Source organism: Oncorhynchus tshawytscha, linkage group LG09 (genome assembly GCF_018296145.1).
Source record: "Oncorhynchus tshawytscha isolate Ot180627B linkage group LG09, Otsh_v2.0, whole genome shotgun sequence".
Taxonomy (NCBI): domain Eukaryota; kingdom Metazoa; phylum Chordata; class Actinopteri; order Salmoniformes; family Salmonidae; genus Oncorhynchus; species Oncorhynchus tshawytscha.
In genome coordinates this window covers 53,184,844-53,207,957 of record NC_056437.1, presented here as the reverse complement: position 1 = coordinate 53,207,957, position 23,114 = coordinate 53,184,844, and the positions used below count along the sequence as shown (strand labels likewise).

The 23,114-nt window shown below is 40.3% G+C and overlaps 1 non-coding gene across 1 annotated transcript; it reads left to right on the top strand.

Annotated features, from left to right (window-relative positions):
• The first annotated feature begins 516 nt into the window (after nucleotides 1-516).
• LOC112259533 lies at nucleotides 517-569 on the top strand. Its single transcript, XR_002954882.1, has one exon. It is a non-coding gene; the product is annotated as a U7 small nuclear RNA (small nuclear RNA).
• The last annotated feature ends 22,545 nt before the right edge of the window (nucleotides 570-23,114 follow it).

Here is a 23,114-nt window from a genome sequence, read left to right as displayed (position 1 = left end):
GATGAACATGAAAACAATGTAAATTATATGCAATGACCATCTCAGTCACCAGATCTCAACCAAACACTCGATTGAGTAATGAACTCAGCCCGGCTCTATTCGCTTTCTAACTGGGAAGGAAGGAGCTGGGAAGGTGCGTGAAGGGCGTGGTAAGAGGGTTTGGCCTTTACAGCACCACAAGTACTTACTATACAATGTTGTAATATACTGTAGAATACTATAGTACGTACTACAGTATTATCGGCAAAAAAACTGTAGTAAATACTACAATAATGTCCGCAACAACACTACAGTCCGAAAAAACACTACACTTTTTAAAACCTTATTAAAAACAACTTTATTTTATTAACATATGCCCTTCCCATTCCCCTCCCCATATTGAAATCTGTGCCACTCATAACTGAGAAACCTACATGCCAAGTATAGACCGTATATTGTGTTCCCTATAGGTTATAGAAAAGAGCAGAAGCACTGTTCTGTTCTGTTCTGTTCACCTGCCTGCCTGCAGAAGATGGAAAATGTGCTCTTTTAGTATTTATCCAGTAGGTTTCCTGAAGGAGAAAGCCTCCATTTCTATTTCGCACTATAGTAAATACTACAGTAATGTCTGCAAAAAAACTACAAAACATTACATGAATTACTATAGCTTATACTACATTTTTTAATTTACTACAGTATTCATACTATAGTTTACTGTAAATACTACAGTACACTACAGTAAATAGGACAGCAAATACTACAGTATTCACTGTAGTGTTTTTGCGGACTACAGTAAAGTACGCAAAAACACTACAGTGAACACTGTATTATTTATACAATAGTATACTATAGTATTTTTTTATGTGGGCATGCTTAGGATCATGTATAAATGATTTTGCCCATTATTTTATCTATGATTGCCATGCCCCCATACGATGACAATGCCCCCATCCACAGAGTACAGGTTGTCACTGAATGGTTTGATGAGCATGAAAACAATGTAAATAATATGCCATGGCCATCTCAGTCACCAGATCTCAACCAAATAAACACTTACGGGAGATTCTGTGGCGGTGCCTGAGACAGCGTTTTCCACCACCACCAACAAAATACCAAATGATGGACTTTCTCGTGGAAGAATGGGGTCGCATCCCTCCAGTAGAGTACCCAACGCTTGTAGAATCAATACCAAGGTGAATTGAAGCTGTTCTGGCTTGTTGTGACCCAATGCCTCATTAAGACACTTTGGCCTGATTCAATCAGATCCGCTTTAGCAGAAATCCTCATAGATAATGTTTTGATGGTGTCAAAGGCGGGGCTGCGTTAAAGCTGTCAAATCCACAAGCGGCTCGCAGCATTATACCTAAAACTGACATTGCCATTTGCAGCTAGGAATCACATTAAGAGAAATCCTATGCAGCCTTCTTTACGTTTAACACTTGATCTGATTGAATTTAGACCTTTATTTATGTTGGTGTTTCCTTTATTTTGTCTGTTACCCGAATAAAGGCACTTTCGCATAATTGTTTAATGGCCCCGAGCCAAATAAAAAAATGTAAACCCACCAAGCGATGTGAAACGACATAAATATTAATTAATGGTTGGAGCGCAGTCCATATGGAGGAGTTAGCTATTGAGGTCAGAATGATTTGACGCATAATGTAGAACAGAGAAGTGTTACTTTGGCTTCAGCAGTGTTTATTTTCCACATTATATTTATTTCATGTTGCACAGCAAATGCATGCCGAATGCAAAACATTGAATACATTGCAACATTCCATGTGTTAAGCTGTCAAGTGTGTTGTGTGTGGATGCATACATTACTAGATGTAATGTATTCTACTTGAAAGGGATTGCAATAGATTTTTTGGTCATTAAACTGGGATTCTATATGCAGTTTCGGGATCCGGTGGCCCTCTGTTGTGGGTGCAGATATTGCAGTGGGGAGTTTTAGTTGAGCCAGGACAACTGTAGGTGGGAATGACACAGGTGTCACGGCTGGACTCATGGGAGTGAAACACTTTGACCTCTAATGAACAGGAGCCATGGTTCAGTGTCCTGAAAAAAATACAATTTAGATCACATGTTTTAACCTGTTAAACTCTGAGTGGTTGTTTTGGACCCGGTACTGTGTCTGGTGAGTTTGGGGCGTACCAAAGTCACCAAAAGTGCAAACAGTTAATATGCATGGAAAGGGTACAACCTGATGGTCATTGTTTAGCAATGCATTTCTTTCTCCATTCACATTAAATTGTATGCATCCTCCACATGAACTTTTGATCTAGCTCATTGGTTACAATAAAAAAAGTTAAGGGATATATACAGTGTGGCAAAAAAAGTATTTAGTCAGCCACCAATTGTGCAAGTTCTCCCACTTAAAAAGATGAGAGAGGCCTGTAATTGTCATCATAGGTACACTTCAACTATGACAGACAAAATGAGAAAGAAAATCCAGAAAATCACATTGTAGGATTTTTTATGAATTTATTTGCAAATTATGGTGGAAAATAAGTATTGTAGTAGTCACATTGATCAGAACCCCAGTTCTTACCTTTCTAACAGTATTAAGCATGTGTTTGTAGGACTTATCATTTTGAAACCGAAACGTACTTCATGAGGGTAGTGTACAATATTATGTGTCGCTTAGAAAAGGCCACCAGAGGGCATCAGAGTTTGAGGTTAAAAGGATGTTTAAAATAAGTACACGATATATGCATTATTCAGATATATGGGCTAAATTGCTTCTCATGTCAGTGTAGACAGTACAACATTTCCTGCTTACATTTTGTTGGATGATTTATTTAACTGTAGCTGTGGTATGTGCACATTAAAAATAATTTGGCACATGAAATCCTGGAAAATGTGGCTGTGGTTGTAAAACTGACAAAGTGTGCTACTACTACTCGCTAAATGTAAATGCACTGTGAGGTCAGAAGCCATTTAAACGCTGACTTTTTGTATATGCTGTGACAAAGTTAACTGAACTCGTCGCCATTTGTCTGTGTTCTCGTAATAAAACTGTTGCGGAAATAAGGCCAGACATACTGTTTGGGGTGTTTGTTGTCCAGATCTTATCTATTTACAGTGCCTTCAGAAAGTATTCATAAAACGTCTAAAAACATAATTCCACTATGGCATTATGGGGTCCCAAGCCTGCATATGACTGGCAAGTAATCATTCATGTTCCTTATTCAAGACACCTACAGAGCCAGCCACATCATTCCCATGCTTCTGGATGCCAGTGTTCAGAAATGGTCTGGCAGTGCATATCCTTTTCACTAGCCAGAGATGGTCCACTGCACAGTTTTACTGCCATCTCTATGGCCCCTTAAGTGGCAGCTGAGAATCTCTGTTATTTTGAAAAGTGATCTGGGAGTGTTTGTATTGATGGTATACTTCACTATCCTTTTACATAGAAACGGGCTCTAATCAGCCACATGAAACGGGACATTCACTTCTTTAACTTATAAATATGGGTTACCAACACTATTTGATGATTGTATTAGTGGCGCAGCTGGTGCTGCATTGTTTTGCCAGTCCTCTCAGATTGTTGTTTATATACTCACTATTGCCAATCTGTATTCAGCCGATGTATTTGCTTGGTGTTCAACGAATTTGCTATTGTATTCAGCAGATTGTTTACCACTGGCAGAGATGGGCAGTATATCTGTTGTATTTGAAATACGTATTTGAATGATTTCTGAGTATTTTGTCATTTGAATTGCACTGGGTTGAAATACACTCCAATGTATTTTGATTTTTCAAAATACTGTCATTTGTATTTTCAAAATACAAAATACTTTTCTATACCATTTTCCCCATACATTGGTATCAGAAGTCTGATGGCACTATTGGGTGATAAAAGCGTCTGCTAAATTAACTAAATATAAATGTATATGTAAAAATGAACAATTGCAAAGCATGCTGAGTATCATTTTAACGAGCTTTGCCCCGAAAAATATACACAGTATGATTTGCTGTTCATTTTGGTATGTTCATTTTCATATATACATTTACATTGGTCATTTAGCAGACAGTCTTATCCAGAGTGACCTGCTCAACTAAGGTAGATAAAAAACATTATAAACTGGGTGGTTTGAGCTGAATGCTGATTGGCTGACAGCCGTGGTATATCAGACCGTATACCACGGGTATGACAAAACATGTATTTTTACTGCTCTAATTATGTTGGTAATCAGTTTATAATAGCAGTAAGGCACCTCTGGTGGTTGTGGTATATGGCCACTGTACCATGACTAGGCACTCTGTGTTGCGTCGTGCATAGGAACATCCCTTAGCCATAGTATATTGGCCATATACCACACCCCCTCGTGACTTATTACTTAAACATTTCACACTCATAGCAAGCAAAACAAAATGTTAACATTTACTGAGAATGTTGTTGCTGTTCAGTCCAGCTACTTGTAAATCTATTTTTGTGTTTTAAAATACATGACAAAATTCAAGTATACAATTATTTTGTTGTTTATTTTGATACATTGATCTTTGTTATTTTATATCTGTATTTTGCAATAGGTTTTTGTAATTTCTAACATTCCCTGACCACTGCAAGTATTTTTTTAAATGTATAGAATTTCCAGAATATTCAACAAAGATAGTGCCCAACATCCGATTTGTACCAAACTTATTCCTACCATTGAGTAAGACATGAGGAATCCAATAACATGATCAAAGCCACCTTTGAACACCCCCCATCCCACACACACACACACACCCCACGCCAATCCCACCCCAACAACTGGTATACAGTATCAGTGCTCTACTATAAATTAGTGTGGTTTTGCCCACTAGATGCCGCTGTTCCTGCTACTGCTGACACACCCCTTTATCCATTTTTCTGGTCTCTTGTGTTTATTCAATGGATCACAACAATTTCTTTGCAACTTTGGATAGAAAAACAATAGCTTTTGCTCAAGATGAAAATACATTGTTTGGTCAATTGTGTGGTCAAGTCAGTCTTCAATGAAATCAATTCAGTTTCTCCTTCTCTTAGCAACCTAATGCTTCAACTCAACTCTCCTCGAATAGTCCAACAAATGGCAGCTCTCTGAGAGTGCTATCCATATGGTGCAATATTCATATGAAAATAAAAATAATACCATAGTTGAGCCACCTTTGTTTCTAGGAAACAATACACAACATGTATAATTTTACATAAGACTTTGGAAGAGTGAAGGAAGAAACCACATGGAAAAGTGGTAAGCAAGTTAGGTAAAAAAAAGAGGTTTTATGAAGGTAGTGATGATATTTCATCCAGTACAGAAATGTATAGGCGGCTTAACTTAACCTGTAAATTGTGCCAAGAGACCCCTTTTTAGGGCAAGTTGTGTTTTCAAAACTGTAATGTTTACATGAATTCAGATTATTTCCAGGGATACACAAATATATGTAGTTATCTTTGTTAGAATGACTACTCTATATCCCTTGACGCAGTGATGCTGAATGTAAAAAAATGACTAACCTTTCGCCACTGACGATTATATTTATTGAAGTTTGTATGAATCCTATAAATTAAAATGGCCTATTTGGGTGCAATCAATTAGCTTAATTTCTTAGAGATAAAATTCTATTTCAACAAAATAATGTTTCAGGAATGCTAATACGATCTGTTTCTAGCTAGAAAAACTATTTCAGAACAATCTGAGATGGTAGCTGTTGAAATCCTTCCTCTTGTGCTTTTTGAGGTGGAACGACTCCAGAGAGAAGGAACCTCTCCTCTCCTCTCCTACTCTCTACTCTCCCCTGACAGGTTTATCCTCTCGCTTTATCAATTAAGCATCATGCTGGATCTCCTGGCCCAGCCAGACGGGGAATGATCAGAAACACCAACCTTTCGTATGGTACTCACACAGGCTGGCTGTGCTGTGACAGTCTAAGACAGAGCTCTGCCTGGGAAATCAAAGTGGAGACTTTGCGTCACCGCTAAAGCCCAGGCAGGAAGGCAACACACAGAGGCAGCAAACGGATTCTGAGCCCCGCATGGCACCCTATTCCCTATTAAGTACAATACTTTTGACCGTGTCCCATAAGGCTCTGGTTAAAAGTAACATACTGTAGGAAACAGGGTGCCTTTTGACACACGGCCAGTGTCCTGCTGATGGCTCTTTCGGTGTTGGACCTGGGGTCTGCTGGAGCTGCCTTGAAGATAATCTGCCTGCCTGTCAGACTCCCACCTGCACCGCTGGCTCAGAGATGCACTGTCTGGCAAACACAGACAAGTAGCTCGTCGAAATGCCCCAGATTTTCCCCTGGCCCTTTCCTGCCTCCCACCCTCACCACTCCTCCATCACCACCCTCCTCCCCCCTCCATTACGCACAGACAGTGTGTGATTATGGGAAAGAGATGGGGCTAAAATGGATATGAGTGAGTCTCTCAGGTGGTGTTTATGAGAAGATGAGCTCTGAGTTCTTTGAACATCTCTAACAAAGTTTTATTTCAAGGCATCTCTGAGGCCCAATCCTATTCTGTATGCTAGTCATGCTGTATTCTCTACTCACTCGTTTTTGACACCGTTGTATTATCCACTGGGCATTTTAATAGAATGAATAGGTGAAGTTTAGGTGGAGAGAGGGATTCATTTCCACAGATCTCATTAAAAACGGCTTATTACCCCAGAGGGCCAAATAAGAACAACTGTGTTATTACACAAATAGAGGGGGAAGGATTGTGTTTGTACAGTAGGCTAAGTCATTTAAATTATCATTCTTGACGGCTCAACACCTGACAACTTGACAGTAGGGACGTACTGTCACGCCCTGACCTTAGAGAGCCTTTTTATTTCTCTATTTAGTTAGGTCGGGGTGTGATTTGGGTGGGCATTCTAGTTTTCCTATTTCTTTGTTTGGCCTGGTATGGTTCCCAATCAGAGGCAGCTGTCTATCGTTGTCTCTGGTTGGGGATCATACTTAGACAGGCTTTTTGTCCCCCTTTAGTTTGTGGGATCTTGATTTTGTATAGGTGCTGTGTAGCCTGCAGAACTTTACGTTCGTTTTGTATTTTGTTGTTTTTCTGTGTTCATTTTAAATAAAGTAAGATGTTCGCCTACCACGCTGCACCTTGGTCTAATTCATCCAACGAACGTAACATGTACCTGGACTTGTACATTAAGAAACTCTTGTTTTCATTGCAAAACGTTTTCCGACGTTTTGCTATGATTAGCTACGATGTGCAAGAATACACGGGGTGGCAGGGTAGCCTAGTGGTTCTTAACTGACTTGCCTAGTAAAATAAAGGTAAAATAAAAAAATACACCCCAAAGTGAATACACCCCAACATTTCTTAACATTTCTTTCTAACACAAAATGTAATATTATGTCACTGATATTTCAGAATGAAATATGCCAGTACAGTAGGTGGTGGAAATGCACCATAACAGGGCTTACTTCGATGAGCAATGGCGGAAGTGGAAGCACCATTTGAGTTTGATGACGCATCGAGCTGAGATGGTAGAAATGAATGGAAGACAGTGACAAAGAAGAATGACGACAAAGGGCTAAAGTTGGAAATGAAAATCAGTTTGTTGTTGGATTGCGATTCGTCAACAATTATGTTTTTTTTGGGGAGATCCGTTTAATGTCTTGAAGGTGGTAAAGGACGCATTAGGAAAGGTGGAGTTGGTCAAAGTGACCAAGAGTAGTTTTGTTTTGATTTCCTGTGTGTCAGAAGAACAGAAGGAGAAGGCATTATGGCTCAACAAGTTAACCATGTGAATCAGTGTCATATGAAGTGTAGTGCATGGATTTTCAGAGCAGGGCGCTGGTTTAGGATGATAGCTCTGGCGTTCCGTTGGATATTGGGGCTGTTGCTCGGTGGGAGAATTCCAGGAGTGGTGGATGCACGTCCTTTGACCCGTGTGGTGGATGCACGTGGGATGTTTCTGAAAGGGAGCGATTCTACATGGTCACATTATGCTTTATGCACTCTCCTCTGAAGCCATTTAAATGACCAATCAGAAGTTGAAACGATAGCAAAGTGTACTCCCCGCCACCGTTTCGCTAAAAAAGCTGAGGGATGAGGCTGGAGAAATGTAATCACTCTTAAATTCATTGACGGCGACGGATGCAAGGACTGATGGAGTACGCAGTTCAATTCTGCTTCTATTCTGTAGGTGGCACTATGTGCTATTTTTCAAGGATGGGTCGCAAATCTCTCAAAGGCCTTAGGATCCAGCTGGACAGTGGGAGGTCTGCCAGTCACTGGGATGACAAACCAACTTCGGATGAGGGGAGGTTTTAGCAGGTGAAATAGTGGAGAACAATTGGAAGTTTACTCAGTAAAAAGTGTAAATATAATGGTACAGCTATATGGATACTCAATCATCATGGTACTTTTTAATGGTAAATTTACAAACATATATTATGATAAGTATAATTTAAACTTGTATCTCATCATGGTAAATAGTGAAATAAGTATAGCCAGTTCTAATTGTAATGACTTGATTTTATTTCATTTTATTAGGATCTCTTTTAGTTCTCATTTGGACTAATCTTCCATGAGTCCTTAAACATTAAAATACAATTATAATGCAATCACATTTTCACATATAACACACTGTTACAAACAACAGACATAATACACTGACACATTGACCAGATAAATATTCTAACAGTCTGAAAAGATAGTGTGATGGAAAATGTTATGTTTGTGCTTTTCTAATAACCAATTTCTATGTTCATGCAAGTGATTGATTGAACGTGCCTGGGAGGAATCCTCACGATCAGTATCGGCAATTTGGCAGCACGCCCAGAACCTTGTTTTGAGAACAAAAGGGATACCACAGTTTCAAGATCTCAGCTTGGAGAGAAGAAGCCTCGTGAGGTAATGGTCGGTCACATGCATGAACCAAACGTTAATGATGAATTAATTATGAATGATGAATAAGCTAAATCATGCAAATGTAACTTGTCTCTGTAAGCAGTATATACTGTAAGAGAACTAACGGGACTGGGGGAGCTCACTTCAGACCGATACTTTATGCATCTAAGTTTGACTGTGACCTCTCCAGCTTCCTGTTAATAATCAATGACTAATTTAAGATTGACTGTGAATGTCCCTGTGTAGATTTTCCACGACAATAGATTGATTCCATAGTAGATAATAAGATAAGATGATCAGTATTTACCTGGTTAAAAGATAATGTCACACCCTGACCTTAGTTCCTTTTTTATGTCTCTATTTTGGGTTTGGTCGGGGTGTGAGTTGGGGTGGGCATTCTATGTTGTTTTCCTATGTTTTCTTTTCTATGCTTTTGGCCTGGTATGGTTGCCAATCAGAGGCAGCTGTCTATCGTTGTTTCTGATTGAGAACCATACTTAGGTAGCCTTTTCCCACCTGGTGTCTGTGGGTTGTTTTGTGTTTTCACCTTTCAGGACTGTTTTGATATTAATTTCTTACATTCACTTTGTTATTTTGTATTTTTCGTGTTCTGTTATAATAAATAATCATGGACACTTACCACGCTGCGTTTTGGTCTGATCCTTCCTACTCCTCATCCGATGAAGACGAAGATCGTTACAGAGAAGGAATATAGTATCTATTATTTACAGAAAACTCATTCAACAATTTTAGATGAAGTTGTGAGGGAAAAGGACTGGGGGAGCCGAAATATACTTCTCCCATGGGAAAGGAAACTCGAAGGGGGTGATGATATTAATTAATAATAATTTTGATTTGAATGTGCAAATTGTCCAAACAAAGCCACAAGGTAGATGGACCATAAACAGATTTGACTCATTAACCTAGATTGTAATACGGTTTTAAATACCTCAATGGACCGTAAAGTAAATCACATTACAAACTATCACTCTCATGCACTTAAGGAAATCATGAACATCATGGATATATTGGAACTAGTGGGTATATGGAGGTTTAAATATCCTGACCTACATGGCAGAGGCTCAATCAAGCTAGTCGTCTTGACTACTCTCTTATGTCATTCTCACTGACACAAAAAGTTTTTAAAAAGTTGATAGGGGACAGAATGCGGTCGGACCATAAAATAATTGTCATAAACATTACTCCGACAGAATTTTTGCGTGGGCGAATGATTGGATGAAAACTTGTTTTTAACCAGGAAAGAATAATTATGTTATGTTTTTCCAACATAACATAGGTACAGCAGATCCCCATATTGTATGGGACACTTTTAAATGTTCCTTTAGAAGCCATGCAATGCCATACCCATCTAAAACAAAAGCAATTTAGGTCAAAAGAGTTCATATTAACGGAAATAGAGGTAGTAACAGTACAGATAGATAGCAATTCAAACTGTACCATAGAGGCACAGAATAAGTCAGAGGAAAAACAAAAAGAACTGGAGGAACTTATTCAAGAAAGATCAAGTGTAATATATTCTAAAAATAAAGCAAACTATATGGAATATGGGAAAAAATACACCAAATTATTTTTTAAATCTTCAACATAGAAATGATACCAAAAATAATAAACTTGCTACAAAAGATGGAGTCACCCATGATTCACCAAACAATATTTTGAAGGAGGAAGCAAAGTACTTTAAGCATATGTTTTCGTTTCAGTTTTCTCCATCTCCACTAACCGAAGTTAATTGTAAGGATTTTCTTCCCATGAATAATGTCAAATTAACAGCTGTACAGAAAGACTAATATGAAGGCCAAATTACAGAGGAGGAACTTATTAATGCAATTAAAACCTTTAAGTCCGAAAACTCCTGGGCTGGATGGCACTTGATGCATATCAAACCTTTTTTTGATGTACTCAGAGGATCGTTATTAGCATGTTTAACCACTCCTAAAAAAATGGTAGATTATCAGATGCTCAACAAGATGTCTGATTTCACAACAACTCTGTGTTGTTGTCTGTTCACACTGCTATGCTTTATCTTGGCCAGGTTGCAGTTGCAAATGAGAACTTGTTCTCAACTAGCCTACCTGGTTAAATAAAGGTGAAATAAAAAAAAAAACGAAATAGAGATCTAGTCCATTTAAAACATTGTAGGCCCCTTACACTTCAGTGTTGTAATGGAAAAATTATAGCAAAATGCATAGCGCATAGAATTTAAAAAGTATTGTCTGATATTATTCATCCTAATCAGACATTTTTTTTACATGGATGATACATTGGAGATAATATCAGACAAGTACTGGAAACAACAGAACACTGAAAAATCTGGGAAACCAGGCCTGGTATTCATAGCTGAATTTGAAAAGGCTATTGATAAAGTATGACTGGAATATACACTACCGGTTAAAAGTTTTATAACACCTACTCATTCAAGGGTTTTCCTTTATTTTTTACACTTTTCTACATTGTAGAATAATAGTGAAGACATCAAAACGATGAAATAACAGATATGGAATCATGTAGTAAAAAAAAAAGTGTTAAAAAAATTCTAAATATATTTTATATTTGAGATTCTTCAAATAGCCACCCTATGCCTTGATGACAGCTTTGCACACTATTGGTATTCTCTCAACCAGCTTTTCCTGGAATGCATTTCCATCAAACTTGAAAAACAAATGATAGTCCCACGAAGCTAAAATCAGATGGGATGGCATATCGCTGCATAATGCTGTAGTAGCGATGCTGGTTAAGGGTGCTTTGAATTCTAAATAAATCACAGACAGTGTCACCAGTAAAGCACCCCCACACCATAACACCACCTCCTCCGTACTTTACGGTGGGAAATACACATGTGGAGATCATCCGTTCATCCATACCGCATCTCACAAAGACATAGCGGTTGGAACAAAAAATCTCCAGTTTGGACTCCAGACCAAAGGACAAATTTCCACCGGTCTAATGTCCATTGATCGTGTTTCTTGGTCCTACAAGTCTCTTCTTCTTATTGGGGCCCTTTAGTAGTTGTTTCTTTGCAACAATTTGACCATGAAGGCCTGATTCACACAGTGTCCTCTGAACAGTTGATGTTGAGACGTGTCTGTTACCTGAAATCTTTGAAGCAGCCCACCTAGCTACTCACTGGACCCCTATGATCACTCGGCTACGCATGCCTCTCCCTAATGTCAATATGCCTTGTCCATTGCTGTTTTGGTGAGGGATAATTGTCTTATTTTACTGTAGAGCCTTTAGCCCTGCTCAATATGCCTTCGCTATCCCTTTACTTCCACCTCCTACACATGCGGGGACCTCACCTGGTTTAAATTATGTTTCTAGAGACAACATCTCTCTCATCGTCACTCAATGCCTAGGTTTACCTCCACTGTATTCACATCCTACCATACTTTTGTCTGTATATTATGCCTTGAATCTATTCTACCGTGCCCAGAAACCTGCTCCTTTTACTCTCTGTTCCGAACGTACGAGACGACCAGTTCTCATAGCCTTTACCCTTATCCTACTCCTCCTCTGTTCCTCTGGTGATGTAGAGGTTAATCCAGGCCCTGCAGCGCCTAGCTCCACTCCCATTCCCCAGGCGCTATCATTTGTTGACTTCTGTAACCGTAAAAGGCTTTGTTTCATGCATGTTAACATTAGAAGTCTCCTACCTAAGTTTGTTTAATTCACTGCTTTAAGCACACTCTGCCAACCCGGATGTCCTAGCCGTGTCTGAATCCTGGGTTAGGAAGACCACCAAAACCCCTGAAATGTCCATTCCTAACTATAATATTTGCTGACAAGATAGAACTGCCAAAGGGGGTGTAGTTAGCCTTCAGAGTTCTGTCTTACTATCCAGGTCTGTACCCAAACAATTTGAGCTTCTACTTTTAAAAATCCACCAGAAACAAGTCTCTCAGCGTTGCCACTTGTTATAGACCACCTCTGCCCCCAGCTGTGCCCTGGACACCATATGTGAATTGATTGCCCCCCATCTACTGTATCTTCAGAACTCGTGCTGCTAGGTGACCTAAACTAGGACATGTTTAACACCCCGGCCATCCTACAGTCTAAACTTGATGCCCTCAATCTCACGCAAATTATCAATGAACCTAACAGGCACAACCCCAAATCCAATAACACGGGCACCCTCATAGATATCATCCTAACCAACTTGCCCTCCAAATACACTTCTGCTGTTGTCAACCAAGATCTCAGCGATCACTGCCTCATTGCCTGCGTCCGTAATCGGTATGCGGTCAAACGACCACCCCTCATCACTGTCAAACGCTCCCTAAAACACTTCAGCAAGCAGGCCTTTCTAATCGACCTGGCCCGGGTATCCTGGAAGGATATTGACCTCATTCCGTCAGTAGAGGATGCCTGGTTATTCTTTAAAAGTGCTTTCCTCACCATCTTAAAAAAGCATGCCCCATTTAAAAAATGTTGAACCAGGAACAGATATAGCCCTTGGTTCTCTCCAGACCTGACTGCCCTTGACCAGCACAAAAACATCCCGTGGTGTACTGCATTAGCATCAAATAGACCCCCGCAATATGCAGCTTTTCAGGGAAGTTAGGAACCAATATACACAGGCAGTTAGGAAAGCAAAAGCTAGCTTTATCAAACAGAAATTTGCATCCTGTAGCACAAACTCTAAAATGTTCTGGGACACTGTAAAGTCCATGGAGAATAAAAGCACCTCCTCCCAGTTGCCCACTGCACTGAGGCTACGAAACACTGTCACCACCGATAAAACCACGATAATTGAGAATTTCAATCAGCATTTCTCTACGGCTGGCCATGCTTTCCACCTGGCTACCCCTACCCCTGTCAACTGCCCTGCACCCCCCACAGCAACTTGCCTAAGCCTCCCCTATTTCTCCTTCACCCAAATCCAGATAGCTGATGTTCTGAAAGAGCTGCAAAATCTGGACCCCTACAAATCAGCCGGGCTAGACAATCTGGACCCTCTCTTTCTGAAATTATCTGCCGAAATTGTTGCAACCCCTATTACTAGCCTGTTCAACCTCTCTTCATATCATCTGAGCTCCCCAAAGATTGGAAAACTGCCACAGTCATCCCCCTCTTCAAAGGGGGAGACACTCTAGACCTAAACTGCTACAGACCTATATCTATCCCACCCTGCCTTTCTAAGTTCTTCGAGAGCCAAGTTAATAAACAGATCACCGACCATTTCATATCCCACCATACCTTCTCTGCTATGCAATCTGGTTTCCAAGCTGGTATTGGGTGCACCTCAGCCATGCTCAAGTCCTAAACGATATCATAACCGCCATTGATAAGAAACAATACTGTGCAGCTGTATTCATCGACCTGGCCAAGGCTTTCGACTCTGTCAATCAACACATCCTTCACTCATGCTGCCAAACATACCCTTGTAAAACTGACTATCCTACTGATCCTTGACTTCGGCGATGTCATTTACAAAATAGCCTCCAACACTCTACTCAGCAAATTGGATGCAGTCTATCACAGTACCATCTGATTTGTCACCAAAGCCCCATATACTACCTACCACTGCGACCTGTACGCTCTCGTTGGCTGGCCATCGCTTCATACTCGTCGCCAAACCCACTGGCTCCAGGTCATCTGTAAATCTTTGCTTGGTAAAGCCCCGCCTTACCTCAGCTCACTGGTCACCATAGCAGCACCCACCCGTAGCACGCGCTCCAGCAGGTATATTTCACTGGTCACCCCCAAACCCAACTCCTCCTTTGGCCTCCTTTCCTTCCAGTACTTTGCTGCCAATGACTGCAGACTCATATCTCCCCCGATAGCTTTAAGCACCAGCTGTCAGAGTAGCTCACAGATCGCAGCACCTGTACGTAGCCCATCTGTAAATAGCCCATCCAACTACCTCATCCCCACACTGTTATTTATTTATTTTGCTCCTTTGCACCCCAGTATCTTTACTTGCACATGCATCTTCTGCACATCTATCACTCCAGTGTTTAATTGGTATATTGTAATTATTTTGCTACTATGGCCTATTTATTGCCTTACCTCCCTTATCCTACCTCATTTGCACACACTGTATGTCGACTTTTCTATTGTATTATTGACTGTATGTTAGTTTATTCCATGTTTAACTCTGTGTTGTAGTTTGTGTTGCCCTGCTTTGCTTTATATTGGCCAGGTCACAGTTGTAAATGAGAACTTGTTCTCAACTTAGCCTTCGTGGTTAAATAAAGGTGAAATAAAAAAATAAATAAATATGGACTTGATCTTTTACCAAATATGTCTGTCTTCTGTATACCACCCCTACCTTGTCACAACACAACTGATTGGCTCAAACACATTAAGAAGGAAAGAAATTCCACATATTTATTTTTAAGAAGGCACACCTGTTAATTGAAATGCTTTCCAGGTGACTACCTCATGAAGTTAGTTGAGAGAATGCCAAGAGTGTGCAAAGCTGTCATCAAGGCAAAGGGTGGATATTTGAAGAATCTCAAATATAAAATATATTTTTATTTGTTTAACACTTTTTTGTTACAACATGATTCCATATGTGTTATTTCATAGTTTGATGTCTTCACTATTATTCTACAATGTAAAAAAATAAAAAAATAAAGAAAAACCCTTGAATGAGTAGGTGTGTCCAAACTTTTGGTACTGTACATACATACAGTCATTTAGAAAGTATTCAGAACCCTTTACTTTTCCACATTTTTCTAAAATTGATTAAAACGTTTTTTCCATCATCAAACTACACACAATACTCCATCATGACAAAGCTAAAACCGTTTTTAAGAAATGTTTGCACATAAAAAACTGAAATAAGACATTTACATAAGCATTCAAACCTTTTGCCATGATACTTGAAATTGAGCTCAGGTGCATCCTGTTTCCATTGATCATTCTTGAGATGTTTCTACAACTTTGTTGGTGTCCACCTGTCATAAATTCAATTGATTGGACATTATTTGGAAAGGCACACACCTGTCTATACAAGGTCCTACAGTTGACAGAGCATGTCAGAGCAAAAACAAAGCCATGAGGTCAAAGGAATTGTCCGTAGAGCTCTGAGACAAGATTGTGTATGCACAGATCTGGGGAAGGGTACCAAAACATTTCTGCAGTATTGAAGTTCCCCAAGAACACAGTGGCCTCAAACTGAGCAATCAGTGGAGAAGTGCCTTGGTCAGGGAGGTGACCAAGAACCTGATGGTCACTCTGACAGAGCTCCAGAGTTCCTCTGTGGAGATGGGAGAACCTTCCAGAAGGACAACCGTCTATGCAGCACTCCACCAATCAAGTCTTTATGGTAGAGTGACCAGAAGGAGCAACTCCTTAGTAAAAGGCACAAGACAGCCCCCTTGGAGTTTGCCAAAAGGCACCTAAAGAACTCTGACCATGAGTAATAAGATGATCTGGTCTGATGATACCAAGATTTAACTATTTAGCCTGAATGCCAAGCGTCACGTATGGAGGGAATCTGGCACCATCCCTATGGTAAAGCATGGTGGTGGGATCATCATGCTGTGGGGATGTTTTTCAGCAGCAGGGACTGTGAGACTGGCCAGGATCGATGGAAATATGAAAGGAGAAAAGTATTGAGAGATCCATGATGAAAACTTGCTCCAGAACACTCTGGACCTCAGACTTGGGTGAAGGTTCACCTTCTAATAGGTTAAGACAATGCAGCAGTGGCTTTGGGACAAGTCTCTGAATGTCATTGAGTGACCCAGCCAGAGCCTGGACTTGAACCCAATCGTTCATCTCTGCAGAGACCTGAAAATAGCTGTGCAGCTATGCTCCCCATCCATCCTGACAGAGCTTGAGAGGATCTGCAGAGAAGAATGGGAGACACTCCCCAAATACAGGTTTGCCAAGCTTGTAGCGTAATCGCTCCCAAAGAGTCTGAATACTTATGTAAATGTGATATTTCGGTTAAAATGTTTAATACATTTGCAAAAATGTATAAAAACCTGTTTTTGCTTTGTCATTATTGGATATTGTGTGTAGATTGATGAGGAAAGAAAATGTCTTGAGATGTTACTATTTACAGCTATTGTTTTTTCAGCATAGCTATTTATTTATTTTTTCATGGGTTTAAATGAAGTTGGTAAGTCTCTGCTTTCCAAAAAATGGGATGAATTCACAAGACATTGATGGGCTCAACCAAACTGGCCTCTTTTCACCTAATGTGTTAAATGTGTCCTTTATACTGGCAGAGCCAATGGGGGTCACCTTAGAGACTGCTGCCCTATATACATAGTCATTGAACACGGGTCACTTTAATAACCTAAACTACTGCTGTACACATATTTTCTATTCATACAGTTGAAGTCAGAAGTTTACATAGACTTAGGTTGGAGTCATTAAAACTAGATGTTCAACCACTCCACAAATGTCTTGTTAACAAACTATAGTTTTGGCAAGTCGGTTAGGACATCTACTTTGTGCATGACACAAGTCATTTTTCCAACAATTATTTACAGACAGATTATTTCACTTATAATTCACTGTATCACAATTCCAGTGGGTCAGAAGTTTACATACAATAAGTTGACTGTGCCTTTAAACAGCTTGGAAAATCCCAGAAAATTATGAAATCGCTTTAGAAGCTTCTGATCAATTGGAGATGTACCTGTGGATGTATTTCAAGGCCTACCTTCAAACTCAGTGCCTCTTTGCTTGACATCAAGGGAAAATCAAAAGACCTCAGAAAAAAATTGGAGACCTCCAAGTCTGATTCATCCTTGGCAGCAATTTCCAAATGCATGAAAGTACCACGTTCATCTGTACAAACAATAGTACGCAAGTATAAACACCATGAGACCACGCAGCGTCATACTGCTCAGGAAGGAGACACGTTCTGTCTCCTACAGATGAACATACTTTGTGTGCAAAAAGTGCAAATCAATCCCAGAACAACAGCAAAGGACCTTGAGAAGATGCTGGAAAAAGCAGGTACAAAAGTATCTACAGTGGGGCAAAAAAGTATTTAGTCAGCCACCAATTGTGCAAGTTCTCCCACTTAAAAAGATGAGAGGCCTGTAATTTTCATCATAGATACACTTCAACTATGACAGACAAAATGAGAGAAAAAAAATCCAGAAAATCACATTGTAGGATTTTTAATGAATTTCTTTGCAAATTATGGTGGAAAATAAGTATTTGGTCAATAACAAAAGCTTATCTCAATACTTCGTTATATACCCTTTGTTGGCAATGACAGCGGTCAAACGTTTTCTGGAAGTCTTCACAAGGTTTTCACACACTGTTGCTGGTATTTTGGCCCATTCCTCCATGCAGATCTCCTCTAGAGCAGTGATGTTTTGGGGCTGTTGCTGGGCAACACGGACTTTCAACTCCCTCCAAAGATTTTCTATGGGGTTGAGATCTGGAGACTGGCTAGGCCACTCCAGGACCTTGAAATGTTTCTTACGAAGCCACTCCTTTGTTGCCCGGGCGGTGTGTTTGGGATCATTGTCATGCTGAAAGACCCAGCCACGTTTCATCTTCAATGCCCTTGCTGATGGAAGGAGATTTTCACTCAAAATCTCACCATTCATGGCCCCATTCATTCTTTCCTTTACACGGATCAGTCGTCCTGGTCTCTTTGCAGAAAAACAGCCCCAAAGCACGATGTTTCCACCCCCATGCTTCACAGTAGGTATGGTGTTCTTTGGATGCAACTCAGCATTCTTTGTCCTCCAAACACGACGAGTTGAGTTTTTACCAAAAAGGATTTGAGTCCCTGGTGGCGTAGTGTGTTACTGATGGTAGGCTTTGTTACTTTGGTCCCAGCTCTCTGCAGGTCATTCACTATGTCCCCCGTGTGGTTCTAGGATTTTTGCTCACCGTTCTTGTGATCATTTTGACCCCATGGGGTGAGATCTTGCATGGAGCCCCAGATCGAGGGAGATTATCAGTGGTCTTGTATGTCTTCCATTTCCTAATAATTGCTCCCACAGTTGATTTCTTCAAACCAAGCTGCTTACCTATTGCAGTTTCAGTCTTCCCTGCCTGGTGCAGGTCTACAATTATGTTTCTGGTGTCCTTTGACAGCTCTTTGGTCTTGGCCATAGTGGAGTTTGGAGTGTGACTGTTTGAGGTTGTGGACAGCTGTCTTTTATACTGATAACAAGTTCAAACCAAACAGGTGCCATTACTACAGGTAACGAGTGGAGGACAGAGGAGCCTCTTAAAGAAGAAGTTACAGGTCTGTGAGAGCCAGAAATCTTGCTTGTTTGTAGGTGACCAAATACTTATTTTCCACCATAGTTTGCAAATAAATTCATTAAAAATCCTACAATGTTATTTTCTGGATTTTTTTTTTCTCATTTTGTCTGTCATAGTTGAAGTGTACCTATGATGAAAATTACAGGCCTCTCTCATCTTTTTAAGTGGGAGAACTTGCACAATTGGTGGCTGACTAAATACTTTTTTGTCCCACTGTATGTCCACAGTAAAACGGGTCCTATATCTACATAACCTGAAAGGCTGCTCAGCAAGGAAGAAGCCACTGCTCCAAAACCACCATAATAACGCCAGACTATGGTTTACAATTGCACATGAGGACAAAGATCGTACTTTTTGGATAAAATGTCCTCTGGTCTGATAGAATAAAAATAGAACTGTTTGGCCATAATGACCATCGTTATGTTTGGAGGAAACAGGGGGAGGCTTGCAAGCCGAAGAATACCATCCTAACTGTGAAGCACAGGGGTGGCAGCATCATGTTGTGGGGGTGCTTTGCTGTAGGATAGACTGGTGAACTTCACAAAATAGATGGCTTTATGAGGAAGGAAAATTATGTAGATATATTGAAGCAACATCTCAAGACATCAGTCAGGAAGTTAAAGCTTGGTCGCAAATGAGTCTTCCAAATGGACAATGACCCCAAGCATACTTCCAAAGCTGTGGCAAAATGGCTTAAGGACAACAAAGTCAAGGTATTGGAGTGGCCATCACAAAGCCCTGACCACAATCCTATAGAACATTTCTCTGCAGAACTGTAAAATTGTATGCAAGCAAGGAAGCCTACAAACCTGACTCAGTTACACCAGCTCTCTTTTTGTGGGAAGCTTGTGGAAGGCTACCCAAAACATTTCACCCAAGTAAAAAAATGTAAAGGCAATGTTACCAAATACTAATTGAGTGTATGTAAACTTCTGATCCATAGGGAATGTGATGAAAGAAATAAAAGCTGAAATAAATCACTCTCTACTATTATTCTGACATTTCACACTCTTAAAATAAAGTGACCTAAGACCTAACTGACCTAAGACAGGGAATGTTTACTAGGATTAAATGTCACGAATTGTGAAAACTGAGTTTAAATGTAGTTGGCTACTTCTTTTATCTTCTTTTATTTGTCCCCATGTGTCTTTTTTTCAGCATAAAGTACTCTGTAGCCACTTAGTGTGGACACCATGTGAGACCACACACACACACAATAACAGTCTCTCTTCTTCACTTCATCCCTCTCCGCATTCTCCCTAAATCCTCTAGATTATATCAGCTGTTTTGGTGAACCCCTCCTGCATCTGAACTGGCTGACACAGAGGGCACAGCATGTAACTTGGTCGGGTCAACAGGAAGTATTATTAAAGAGATGCTTTACATTGAAATATGTAGTAGTCCCAGAGTGACTGACTGTGTTAGAATAGAATAAACAAGGCTTAGTCATGCTCTCTCTCTATCCATCTGTCACTCATCTGCAGGTATGTTTTGATGTGAGAGAGGAAGCCAGTCCCATCATCGCCACCTCACCCGCTCTCAAGATAACCTTTGGGCCAACTTGGGGCCCAAGGCTGGTTAGGAGACACCGCAATTGTAATGAACTGAGGGAATATTAGGGTAGCACTGTAATTCATTAATCATATGCTGTCCTCTTTCCCTTTCGGTCTTCTACACCTCTCTCCCCACCTCGTCTTTCTTCCTCCTTTCATAATGCACACCATATGTGCATTGAAGTACAGATTGAACTTGTATTTATAATATTACAATTATCATAATTATAATGCGTTTATTATGTATTTATAACACTTGGATAATGAACCTCTTTCAATAAAGTGTTTCACATTCTCCACTGGTTGAAAAGAAGTATCTTATTGAAATACTATCCCGTGTCCTCAGATTAATGCAGATGAAGGGAGTTAGATATGCATAGTTATTTTTCTGTATATATGAATTACAAATCAATCATGTTTCTAGTCTACTGCATAGTTACAATGTGCAATCATTGATGTCCCAGGAGCAGGAGTGGTAAACACTGTTGAAGTGTATAATTGTAATACATACATGCAGACACAGCATCATTCAAAGAATGGAGTTTGATATGTCTGAAAAAATAATGTCTCAGAGATTCATACCTGAACCTGACCTTTATTTGCCAAGGAAGAGTACATGATCAAAGAATATATTCAATGTACAGGCTACAATATAGGAATCTCATGCGTGGAAATACATTACATGTATATAGGACTTACATCCCTGGCACAATAAAGTGCAATATTCTACTCCACCAGTGACCCTCTGCACACATGAGGCTTTTGCAGAGCAAGGGGAACTACTACAAGGTCTCAGAGCGAGTGACGTCACCGATTGAAACGCTATTAGCGATCACCCCGCTAACTAGCTAGCCATTTCACACCGGTTACACATAGGCTTCATTAATGCCATTCAGACTTGAAGTTGATACAACAACTTTGATAGCTGAGGTTCATAGATAGATTCTACCAACGATTTAGGGTCCATACACAGATCGGCTACATACTGTAGCTAGCTACACATCCATAGGCATAGTTATTTTTTATCCTCCACTACACAATAAGCAAGTACATAGTTACCTATGTTACTTCAGCTGCATTGCAAGGCAAGCTTACACAATTGTACATTCAATTTGCAGTAAATGTTTTAGCTAGCTAGATTCTTTACATCTATTGTTTCACAAGACGACAGCCTGGTTTGCTGGTTTTCTCAGAGGAGTCCCTAAAGTATTAAACAACACGAATTACAAATTCATTCTCCCAGCACTAGCTAGCTGGCTAACGTTAGCTAGTCAGACAACTTGCTAAATAGCGATTTTCCTAAATTAACGTTATGACAAAAAATATGCACAAACGTTTGTCTCTACATTAACTAATATGTTCCTCTCAATTGTACATTTTGTCAGCCATCTTCACCCAGGGACAGGTGGCTAGCGTTAAAATTCATCATTGTAACCACTCAATATGATTGGTCATATAACAACCTTGGGAACCAACTGCATAATGAGTGCTCTAAGTCCCCCTTGTGGTGGTCTGGAGCATTGAAGTTGTGACGATGGGTACCTCTAAGTCCCGCGGTGCAAGCTCACAACTTTTAAAGGATGAACCACTGTACATGACCAATACATTTATTTGATTTAGAACGCAGTTTAAAGGATTCCACTCCTGCTTCATAAAACAAACAAAGACTGACTGCAGAGCAGATGAATGCCGGTAAGATCAGGGAGGAGATCCTCTTATCGCTGAGTGCTTTTAAATGGGCCCCGCTAACATTGCGTTCCACTAACGTGCCAGAGGCGTCGGGCAGCTAGTGGCTGGCCAGGTGAGAGAGGCGACCGCATGGGAAGAGGGCAGCGGTGGGCACCAGTGTGTAGCGGCGATCACTGCGCCGGACCAGCAAGGGGGTAGGAGTGTGGACTAATTAGGAGGTCACCTGTTGGGATTGTCTAAAAGCACTACCTCCCAACCAGGCACTGCTGTGCCACTGAGCTCTAATCATGGCTGCGGGCCCAGCAGATGGTGGCGGGGGGAGAAATGGATCGGGAAATGAGGGGGAGTGAGAGGGCAAACGTGGTGTCTATTTTGTTTACCGCCTGCCTTTAATTGTGATGCTGATGTGAGCTGGCGGCGGCATGCCGCGACTGCATGTACATGTATGCTAATAGGTGACAGCATTCCGAACCTGTTTACGTCTGCCTGCCCTGGAAAACAATTATCTGGTTTGGATTGCATTGGAATTCCTGCTGTTGCCCATCAGCTGTATAATGGGTTATATATACAGTATGTGCAAACATCTAATGCAATGTATTTTCTGAATTTCACGTAATGGTAGGTTTATATACATGCGGTTAATGTAAATAACAAATGTAATCACTTTGTCATCTTCATCTAGTCATAACATGATCTAAATGAAGACAGAAAGGAGACTCTTTCTCCATAAAGCTCTGGTCAACTCAGAATTTCTTGTTTACATCCCAGGAGGTATCTTCTGTTTTTTTTTGCCCTTCAGAGAGGCACCAGAAAGTATAGCCAAAGCAAACTGTCCAAGGCCA